Below are 10,913 nucleotides of genomic sequence, written 5' to 3'. Positions count from 1 at the left end.
CTACTTATCCTTTGTAAGTGCTGCCCTCAGGCTTTGGAATGAAATCAAGTGAATTTTCATATTCAGTGCTGCAAATTTATATTTGGGGCCCTCAGACAAGGGCAAGCCAGTATATTCTGTTAATCGTAAGACTGATATTTCTGTGGAGAAGTTAGAAGAAGTCTTTTCCTTTTATGGACTCTTCTTGCCAGCTTAGAGGTATTTGCAAATCACATCCACTACTTAGAGTTTGTGTTTTCTTAAATGAGTTTGAGCTTGGAAAGGGAGAAGTAGAAAGTTTGATCCCCATGAGCAACAGCTTAATGTATTAGTTTTCTTACACAAAAATAAAATGGAAAAAATAAAAAGAGAGAAGGCAGTTTCTGTACTTTAATTAAATGCTGTTTTCTAATGGTAGAAAAGATCGATAGTGCATTTTTTTAAATGGTGATACATAGCATTTCGTATCTGCTTTCTAATAGCCTTGGCATGTTGGTTTGAAACTGTCTTCCATGTTTGGTTGTTATATACTGTGACTCAAAGGCATATATCATTTTATTAAACCTGGACATTTGTTTTTTAGAACAAAGGCTTTTCTGTGACCAAAGCATTTAACCCAAAACAAATGCACAAAGAAAACAGAATGGCAAACAGTTAGTTTTGTGAAAGTTTTTAAAAATGTGTCTTTTAATAAATAAGAATAAAATAATTTGAGATGGGGAGATGGTTGATGAAAAAACTGACATCAGAAGATACTCAAAACTAGAGCTATTAATACTTTACTTATAAAACTTCATTTTAGCAAATAAAGTTCAACTGGAATTAGACAGCCAGATCAGAGCCAGTCTGTAATTAAAGGCATCTAGTCTTAATAGAGAAACTTCTCCTTCTTCTAAAATTATCTGAATCCTTTCATTTATAGGAAGCTTAATCTCACACATTTCAAGATCCTTAAATTCCTTAGCTATTACCTCTGAGCGTTAATTGAAGATTACTACAACACAGCCCTACCCCCAAGTAAGGAAGCAGCAACAGTAATGCATGATTTTTTTTTCTTTCTGTAAATTAACTTCTTAAAATTTTTGAGGTTGCAAAACTGTCATTTTTAACTCAATACCTGGAAAAATACTAGAACAAGCCATGAATTAATTTTGACAAGACCTTGATGATCATGAGACAGGAACAAGCCTCACAAGACAGGGCCATCTGCAAGGCCCCCAGCCTAAGAAGATAAAACCCCTAACCAATCGGCAAACTGGGAGAATCAGATAGAGGCCACCAAGATCCACATTCCTCAGCCTCTGGACTTTGCTGGGCTTTCGCACACGCCCTAGCACTGGAGTCCACTGAAGTTGACCCTAGCTCCATTAAAATAGTAAAAATCACACCCAGGGGTGGAGAGTTAGCATGCTAATGACACAGGCAAGCACACCCCCCATCTACACGCCATGACAAGGTACTCCTCCCCAGTCTTTGCCTGGTAAAAGTCCCACAATCCTGTTCCCTAACGAGCCGGTCACCTGCCTCTTTGCTTTCTGCGCCGGCTCCCTTGTGTCTCTCCTGTGCAAAAGTTAATAAAGTTTTACTTTTCTACTCCCATTTGTTGTCTCTCTTGATCTTTATCCTGGGGGACAGTGAGAACTCAATGTGCCAGTATCAATCACAGGTACCAGATAATAATCAACATTGTTGTGTGCAGCACAAAACTTACAAAACCAGTACAATTTTGTCTTAAGGCAAGATACTGGACCTGGTGAAGGAAGTAAAAAAAATCCTGATTTAGCAGGGATTTTGATTGGGCTTGGGTGACAAAGCCATCACCATAGAAAAAATAGTCTAGATGAGGCCCATTGTAGAAAAATAATCTATGGACCCACCACATGACTTCCTATTTACCCACTTACTTTGATCCATCCAACATCTGTGTCTTCCTCAAGCCCGTAGGAGCCCCTTAAAACAGATTTTTGTGAAGAAACTAACAGCTTGATATTTTGGAAGTATTTGAAGAATATAAAATGTGCTGAAGCTTGGCATATAGATGGCATGAAAATTCCTTGATTTTTTATGGTTTGTAGAGATTACTGTGCAGTCCCTTAGTAGTTAGTCATACATGACAGATATGTGACTAGTAAATTTTTAGGCTATTGAGGCTATGCCATGGGTCCATTCTCTAATTAACTTTAATCTTCTGCAAATCCATAAATTCAGGTTCAGGGAAGAAATTATCATTTATGTAATCATGATTCAGCATTTAAGAAGATTGTGGAGATCTTTCAAAAATGCAAATCTGATCCTTCCAAAAATCCTTCAGTGGCTCCCCGTTGACTCCATGACACTATAAATCCTTTAGCGTGGCACACAAGAGTTTTAGCATTTGGACCCAACTGTCCTCTCTAGAATCAAGTCTCCTAATTGGTAGGTGAAAATAATCTAGTTATTTACTTTTATCTTTCCTGAAATGCCATGCACTCTCTCACAACAGTCCTTTACACAAACAGCTCCTTCTAACTTGAACATCTTTTCCCAACTTCTGTATTTGGTTTCACATCTCGATTTACTTCTGTCTTATCTCCTCCAGGCTGCATCTAGCCCTTCCCCTGATTTCTATTACATCCTAAGCTTGATTCTGCCATGGTGTTTATCACATTGAATTATAATCACGTATCTGCATTTTTATTTTCCTCATTAGTCAGTTAACACTTTCAGACATGGAAATGTAACTTTTACATCATTTTCCCACAACACTCAACATAGTGCCTAAAGTCGGTACTAAATGAAAGGTGAATGATTGGATGTCTTTGCAATCATACCTCATAACAACCCTGCAGAGTAGGTAGTTTTATCTTTATTTTACATTTAAAGGAAAAGATTCAAAAAGAACTAGTAAGTACTCTCTTTTTGTTACCTATGGTGACACAGCCAATGGGTGGCAAAATCAAAACTCAGCACAAGCCCTCTGACTTTAGATAATGCACCATCCAAAAAATTTCTTCAACTATGTGCCCAAGAAAAATAGATGTCTGTAAATTTCTCATTATCCAGTTTTCGCCATTCAAAGAGCATTGGCTATTGAAAGAAAATTAATATCATTTTTCTTATTTGGTGAGTAAAAGCTATTATTTGAAAAAATATGGTTTATTCTTTATAAATATCACCAAACATCAACCATATCTCAGGCAGAGGCTTCACAATTGTATATTAATTGCTCTTCTTTGCACTAATATGCAGGTATCTCAAAAAATGCTATTTTATATAGTGGCTTCCATTTGACCTTGTCCAAGGAAAACAACAGGAGAAAAATTTGTTGTTTTCTTTGGGATAATATTGAGCCTTTTGACTAAGAAAGAGAGGGTCCAGGTTAGCCTGTGATGGCTGAGGCTACATTATTTATCATAAATAAGTAAGAGAAATTTTTGGCTTTTACCTAGTGGCTCAGAAAAAGGATGTTAGTTGGGGGTGGGGGGTTGGTTTGGAAAGACAAACTTAAGAATGAAAGAAGATGGAAAAACTTTTCTTCGGAGAGAGTGAAGGATATTCCAGTAATGTCATAAGGACAAGATTTAAGAGATTACCAGCATAGGGCGAGATTATACGGGAAGAGCATGAATAGATTGAATTAAGCATGAGATATAACATTAAATTTTAAGATAATTACATAGATATTTATGAAGTTAAATTTTGTAATTTCGCTTTATTATACCTGAAACATCAGTAAACTGTTACACTACACAGCATTTGTTAGTAAGGCTTTGGTGTTGAAAAATTGTTTTTTGTATTTTGTAATTTTAATGTTTTAGGCAAATGTCAACCAGAGAAAACAGCAGGCAAGATCATGGGAAGCAAACAACAGAAGATAGAAATTGAGCTATGAGTGTAGGAAATTAGAAGAGATTATAAGTAGACACAGGAGAATCAAAGCAACACTCTTCCGCCTTACCCCACATTGCATCCTGCATCCACGGACCTGTAGAAATACTGGGAAGGTTGCTGGACCTATTGGAATTTTGTTGGAGTGGAGTTTGAGTGATTATCTTTTCATATTAAGGAACAGTTTTCACGTAGGATGATATTATTCGTAGCAGAAAAATATTCTCACTGAGAAAACTTAGAAAGGCTTGATAAAATACAAAAAAAAATCTGTTTAAATATATCTCGGAGTTGTATTTAAAGACTAGTTGATAACCTTTAACTCTTTTTCCTTGGAGGTATTTGCCAATTGTGAGAATTAAGAATCTGGGCTTAGACAGATGTGCTGCTAGAACAGAGAAATCAGCTGAGTTCTTGGCAGTTGCATGAAACTGGAGTGACAAAAATAGGAGATTTGAGTAGAATCAATGAACAGCTGGCTCCCTTGGCAGACATTTCCCCAGTTCTGAAGCTATGCAAGGTGGTAGGATAATCAGATAAGCTGAAGACTTCTGAAAAGCAGGATGGAATTGCTTCAAGTCTACTGGTGTCAGGAGACAAAGATCTTCCAGGATCCAGGAACCTGCTTGAAAACACGAGTTGAAAACAGGAAGGACATCATCTAAGAAGAGGGGAAATTTAGGAGTACACTTAGTTTTTGCAAAGTTGTAGCCTGGACTTAACAGCTCAGTCTCAGTCGTGGTTAAGATGCAAGCAACCCATCAATTTATCTGCCTAGGAGAAGAAAAGCTGAATCCACTCTGATGGAAGATATCATCATATAGATTCTCCAGAGTCTATATACACTATTCCTGTCATTCGACCAAAATTATTAGGCATACCAAGAGAAAAATTAGATAGTAGAAACAAATGCATATGATTAAGATATTAAAAAAAAGCAGATGGGACTTTAACTTTTGTAGATATATTGAACAGGGGCCGGGCCGGTGGCGCAGTGGTTAAGTTCACAAGTTTTGCTTCTCGGAGGCCCAGGGTTCACCAGTTCGGATCCCGGGTGATGACGTGGCACCACTTGGCAAAAGCCATGCTGTGGTAGGCATCCCACGTATAAAGTAGAGAAAGATGGGCATGGATGTTAGCTCAGGGCCAGGCTTCCTCAGCAAAAAGAGGAGGATTGGCAGTAGTTAGCTCAGGGCTAATCTTCCTCAAAAAAAAAAAAAAAAGGTAAATATATTAAACAAAATAGAGAAAAAAGATGACAAAATAAATTAAAAGATACAGAATTTCAACAATAAATTGGAATCTGTAAAAAAGTCAAATTAACATTCACATTCTTGAAAATTACAATGTATGAAATTGTGATCTTACTAAATGAGATTAATAGCAGACTGGAAATAGCAGAAATCATGTCGGTAAATTCAAAGTCAGTTCAATAGGAAATATACCTTCTGCAGTAAAAAAAACAAAACTATCATGAATGGAAAAAAAAAAAGAAGAAATCATAAGACACAAGTAGGATAGAGTCAGCCATACGTGTATTTGGAATTCCTAACACATATGAAAATTAAAAAAAACATTTTGAACCTAATGGCAATGAAGATACATGTCCAAGATGTGGCACACGGCTAAAATATTTACATGAAGGAAATGAAACATATTAGGGGATAAAAAAGTTTAAAAACTCATGATAAATTTCTATGCCCCAAAGCTAGAAAAAATATAGGAAATCAAATGCAAAGGAAGTAGAATAAAAAATAATAAAAATGGAGCAGAAATCAGTGGCTTAGAGAACGAATGTCTAATAGAGAATATACCCAAGCCCAAATTATGTTCTTTGAAACAATTAATAAATTTATAAACTCTTGTAAGACTGATCAAGAAAAAATGAAAAGTACAAATCTACAAAATTAGAAATGAAGGGGTAACCTCAACACAGTTTCCACAGTCATTAATAGACTAATTAGGAGGTAATACGAACAACTCTATGCCAATAAATTTTACAATTTAAGTAAAATGGACAAATTCTTCAAAAACGAAAGTTTTCTGAAACTGATACAAGAAATGAAAAATATGATTAGTTTCATATTTATTAAAGAAGTTGAAAGTCTTATTAAAAACATTCATTCAAAGGAAATTCCAGGCCCACATGTCTTCTGCAGAGAATTCTTCCAAATATTTAAGAAAGAAATAGCACCAATCTTACACAAACTCTTCCTTCTGTTATAAAATAAAGAAGAAAATTCTTAACTCATTATGAAATCCAACAGTATATAGAAAGCATAGTACATCATGAACAAGCAGATTTCATTTCAGTAATGCAAGAGTGGTTGTCTATTTGAAAAATCAGTCAAAGCAATTGAGAATAATAAAGAAATGATGACCTCATAAATTTTACTAATTTAGAGTTACTCAGATTATTCATAGAAAATACACAGAATTTGCCCTCAAGGGTAGCTCATGGTTATTTATGCAGATAAATTATCATCAATATAATGGTGAACACTATTAAGAAGTGACATGAACAAAGAGCTGTGGGGGCTCATATTTCCTAGAGGAATCACAGAAAACATTACCAGAGAACAGCATTTAAATCACAATTACATTCCCTTATTCTGTCAGTAGTTATTTATTGAGCACTTTCTGAATCAAAATGAATTAAGCAATAGGGAAACAAAGATGAATAAGAAGTAGTTATATTATAAATCTCTTCAATTGTAATTATTACACATTTAGTATTTGTGCTTATCCATAGAAGATAAGCTTTGTGAGAACCGACATTCTTTCCACCTTGTTCACTACTGCATCCCCACTACCTATTTTAGTGTCTAGCTCATCAAAGAAAATGCTTGTAATAACGTTGTGCTACCTGAGATAGATATGTGCCCATAGTATGGTGGACCACATAACTGTGGATGGGGGATGTACTATATGAAATATTTCATATATAATATAATGACTCACAATTCCAAAGTAGGGTTAGAGGTACAGATGTGGTGGGAAAAAAAGAAAGCAGCAGGAAAGTTCATTCCAGGTAGAAGGAATTTAGCAAACAAAATGAAGGGGATAAGAAATACTCCTTTTGTTGATTTATTACCTATACTTCTTTGTTTTATGATTTAATAGATTCCCATTGTCTTTTATGCTATTATTATTATCAAGCATTTTTCTTCTATATAAGTTATAAACCTGTCAATATAATGTTATTAATTTTGCTTTAGACAGTAAACTATCATTATGATAGTATGTGGAATAGAAGTATTCTATTATTCTGCAAATTATAGAATACAATTATTCATCCACATATTTACCATTTTGGAAACTCTTCATTCAGCTTGAAAGATTTCCTTTAGCATCTCATGTAGTGCCGGCCAGCTTTTGCTTATCTGACAATGCAAATACTTTTTCTCTTTCATGAATGCTTTGTTGAATACAGCGCTTAGGTTGACAATCTTTTTTTTTTTTTCCAGCACTCAAAAGATGCTACGTTGTCTTCTGAATTGGTTTTTAATAATAAATTTGTATTTCTTGTCTTTGTTCCCCATCCTACTGCTTTCCTCTTTGTCTTTTACCTCCAATTACACGTGTGTTGGATGGCTTGATAATACCCCACAGGACACTCAGCATCTCTTTATTTTTTCCAGCCTGTTTTCTCTCTGCTTTAGCTTTGGTAGTTCTGTTTCTTGTCTTCAACTTCACTAATACTTTTTTATCCCTGTCTAATTTTCTGAAAAGCCTATCCAATGATATTTCATTCCAATTACTCTATATTTTTGGCCCTGGAAGTTCCATATCTTAGAGTCTGCATGTCTCTTTTCATTTTGTTTATGCTTTTCTTAAAGTACTTGAATATGTTAAAATAGCTCTTTTAAAGTCCTTGACTACTAATTACATCTTCGTTACCATTTTTGAGTCTGTTTATATTGATTGGTTTTTCTTCTAGTTATGAGTGACATTATCTTGCTTCCTCATATGAGGTTTGTTATTAGATGTTGGACATTGTGCATGTTATGTTGTTGAGTGTATGATCTTGTGGCCTTCCTATAAACAGTGTTGAATTTTGTTCGGGAAAGAATTGATGATTTACGTGTACATCAGCTTGTACCTTTTGAGGAGACTTCAAAGACTTTGTAAATTTTTAATTGTTGCTTCTTTTGTCTAGATGGTTATTTTTCTCTTATCCGTATGGTGGCTGCCAAACCTAAAGATATAACTTCATTTCAGCAGGATGCATATAAGTGAGATATTTTCAGGCAAAGAATTAACTTTAGGTTCCAGATATTCTTGGTGCTGGTGCCTCACAACTGTATGCATATTTGTCTGATTTGTTTTAATCCTTCCTGGCTCCTTCCTCCCACTCTCTGTCTTTCACCATCTGCCTTGCTTTCCTCCTTGATAGTTGAGTACTTCTGGCTTTTGGTAGCCTTCAAAATATTCTATTGTTTTGACCTATGTGATCCCTATACATTCTAGACTTTTGGTTTCTTAATGGCTTCATGATTTGATGTCTCTTTTGAGTGTAAACTTCCAGGGTTCTATCAGGAACCTAATGGCAGATTAGTGTTGAATCTCCTCATTATCCTCCTGCAAACCAGGCAAAGCAATGAGAACAACAGTCTCTCCTCCCATTTTTTTCCAAATAGCATTAACATTTTGGAAAATCAGAAACAGATTTCATATATAAATCTCTCCACTTAAAGCAATTTGGGCTCCTTGAAGTAATCACTGCTTCTAGGTCTTGGGCAGAGAATACACAAAGGGAGCCAAGAAGATCTTATGCCAGAAAGAAGAACCTTTGTAAAGACTAATAGGGTCATGTCAAAGGATATAGGAGCCGATATAAAGAGGATCTCACTGCCAAATTTGGAGCAATTAGAGGAATTTAAATAATAATGACTGTAATTTAATGAAACATGTTGAATAAATAAAAATAAATTTGTCCATAAGACTACTTAAAGAAGATAAATTCAAAAAGAAGAGAAAAAGCAAAATAAAATGCATGTCAACTGATGCCATTACAATATCCACAGAAATGGAAATGTTACTGATGCCTTCTTTTCCTATATACATTCTTATTGTTTGTTATCCAAAATCATATACTTTTTGAGTTTTTTTTCCTGATGTCTTCAAGGGCCTTAATATGAGACTCTTAATTAACATCTGTAGTTTTTTAAAGGTGATCTTTCACGTTATAACAACATAAAACTAACACTTGAAAAAAAGAACTTGGGGCTGGCCAAGTGGTTCAGTTTGCGAGCTTTACTTCAGCAGCCCAGGGTTCGCAGGTTCAGATCCGGCGTGTGGACCTGGCACTACTCGTCAAGCCATGCTGTAGTGGCATCCCACATAAAGTAGAGGAAGATTGGCAACAGATGTTAGCTCAGGGCCAATCTTCCTCACAAAAAAAGGGAATAATTTAAAAAAAAAATCCACAAACTTAGCCAATGTGTTTATTGGAGTAAACTTGTATCTACTGACAAATTATGTATGTAGTCTGTTAGTATAGATAATAAATATGAATATAAAATCATATGATACTTTGCTATTTGAAATGTGTTAACATTTTAATAGGCTTATCTGAGATAGGCAGTAAAATGAGTGCTGATATTGCCTCAGAAATAATTTTGATCAAGTAGATAGTTTATTATTTGCTTTACCTTCTAAATTAGCATTTGTTTTTTGTAACTGATAAGCCATAGTGGCAAGCAATATTTATAGGAGCTTTCATCTGACATTATGAATACTAGTTTATTACAGACAATCTTTCAAAACTTCAGTTGGTTTGTCTAATTGTCACTGTTAAAACACTGTGACTAGATAACCTTCTCATCCTTTGTAGCTGTTTATCCCTAAAATTCTGCTCCAAAATTAATAAACTATTTAGTGATTGTATCAGCTTAATTTCAAGAAGCACCTGCAAATTCTTGAAGGCAAACAGATGTTTCTCTTTATGCCTAACCAAAGTTCTGTAGGAATACAACATCTTACTTACACTTCTCATTTTTTTATTCTGCTATATTTGCTAGTCTTTAAACAAATTACAGATTTACTCTTTCTCTTTTTCAATAAAACTTTCACATTATGAAATACCTCACAGGAAAAATGGCTAGTATGCAACCTGGTAGTTACATTAAAAGCCTTTGTTACACGGAAGAGACAAATGTTTCAATTCTTCAGATATTTAATAAAGCTAGAACTAAAAAAAAAAAAAAAAACACAACATGGACCATAAACCTCTTACAAAACACATTTTTATTCCCTAGAAGACTATTTTGAATTTTTCATTGTATTTGTGTTTTATTAACAAATTCCAGAATGCATTATATATTCATATTTCCAGAATTAAACAAATAATGTGACATCTTTACCTTAAAGTGTTCTTTCCATGGTTACATTGAAAACTGGTGCTTTTGTTCTGTAGAATTACAAAGACACAACAGAGAACTATCTATTCCTGTTATAATTTTATTTAATTTGTAACATAAGATCAAATTCAGTAATATTGCAATTTCAAATTTTAATTAAATTATAATGTCTGTTTAATAAATAAGCCCACAAAATTTTATTGCAGATAATGATATAGTGGTGAATATGCAGAAGCTGAAAATATTTTCTGCAAGAAGCCATTGAAAGTAATGCAATATACATTTGTCAAGTGAGTCACAGACAGAAGTGTTTGAGCCACGCAGAGGTGATAAAACCTGTGTTATTGATAGAATAGGAAACTTTCAGGGTGGGGACAATTGAAAAATTGAGGGAATTTAATCCATGGTGGCAGTGGAGGTAATGAAAAAAGAAAACAGACATTTTAAGGAAATTTTGTGGTGAAAAATAAACCTGTTTGTTGCAAAAAAGTCACGTCAGTAGAGAGATATATATGTGTGGGGAGAAATTGATGAAAAGAATGAAATGTTAAGTTTGAAAAACAGGGTGAGATAAAAGTATGAAAGATCATGAATGGCGCACACAGAGGTCTGGAACTTATCCTATAGGTAATGGGAAGATTGAGGATATTATAAAAAATATATACGCTTGTCCCAAGGAGAACCTAAAATCATAAAAAGCCACAA

Source organism: Equus caballus, chromosome 5 (genome assembly GCF_041296265.1).
Source record: "Equus caballus isolate H_3958 breed thoroughbred chromosome 5, TB-T2T, whole genome shotgun sequence".
In the NCBI taxonomy this organism is placed as follows: Eukaryota; Metazoa; Chordata; class Mammalia; order Perissodactyla; family Equidae; genus Equus; species Equus caballus.
Note: the sequence above shows the minus strand (reverse complement) of the source record.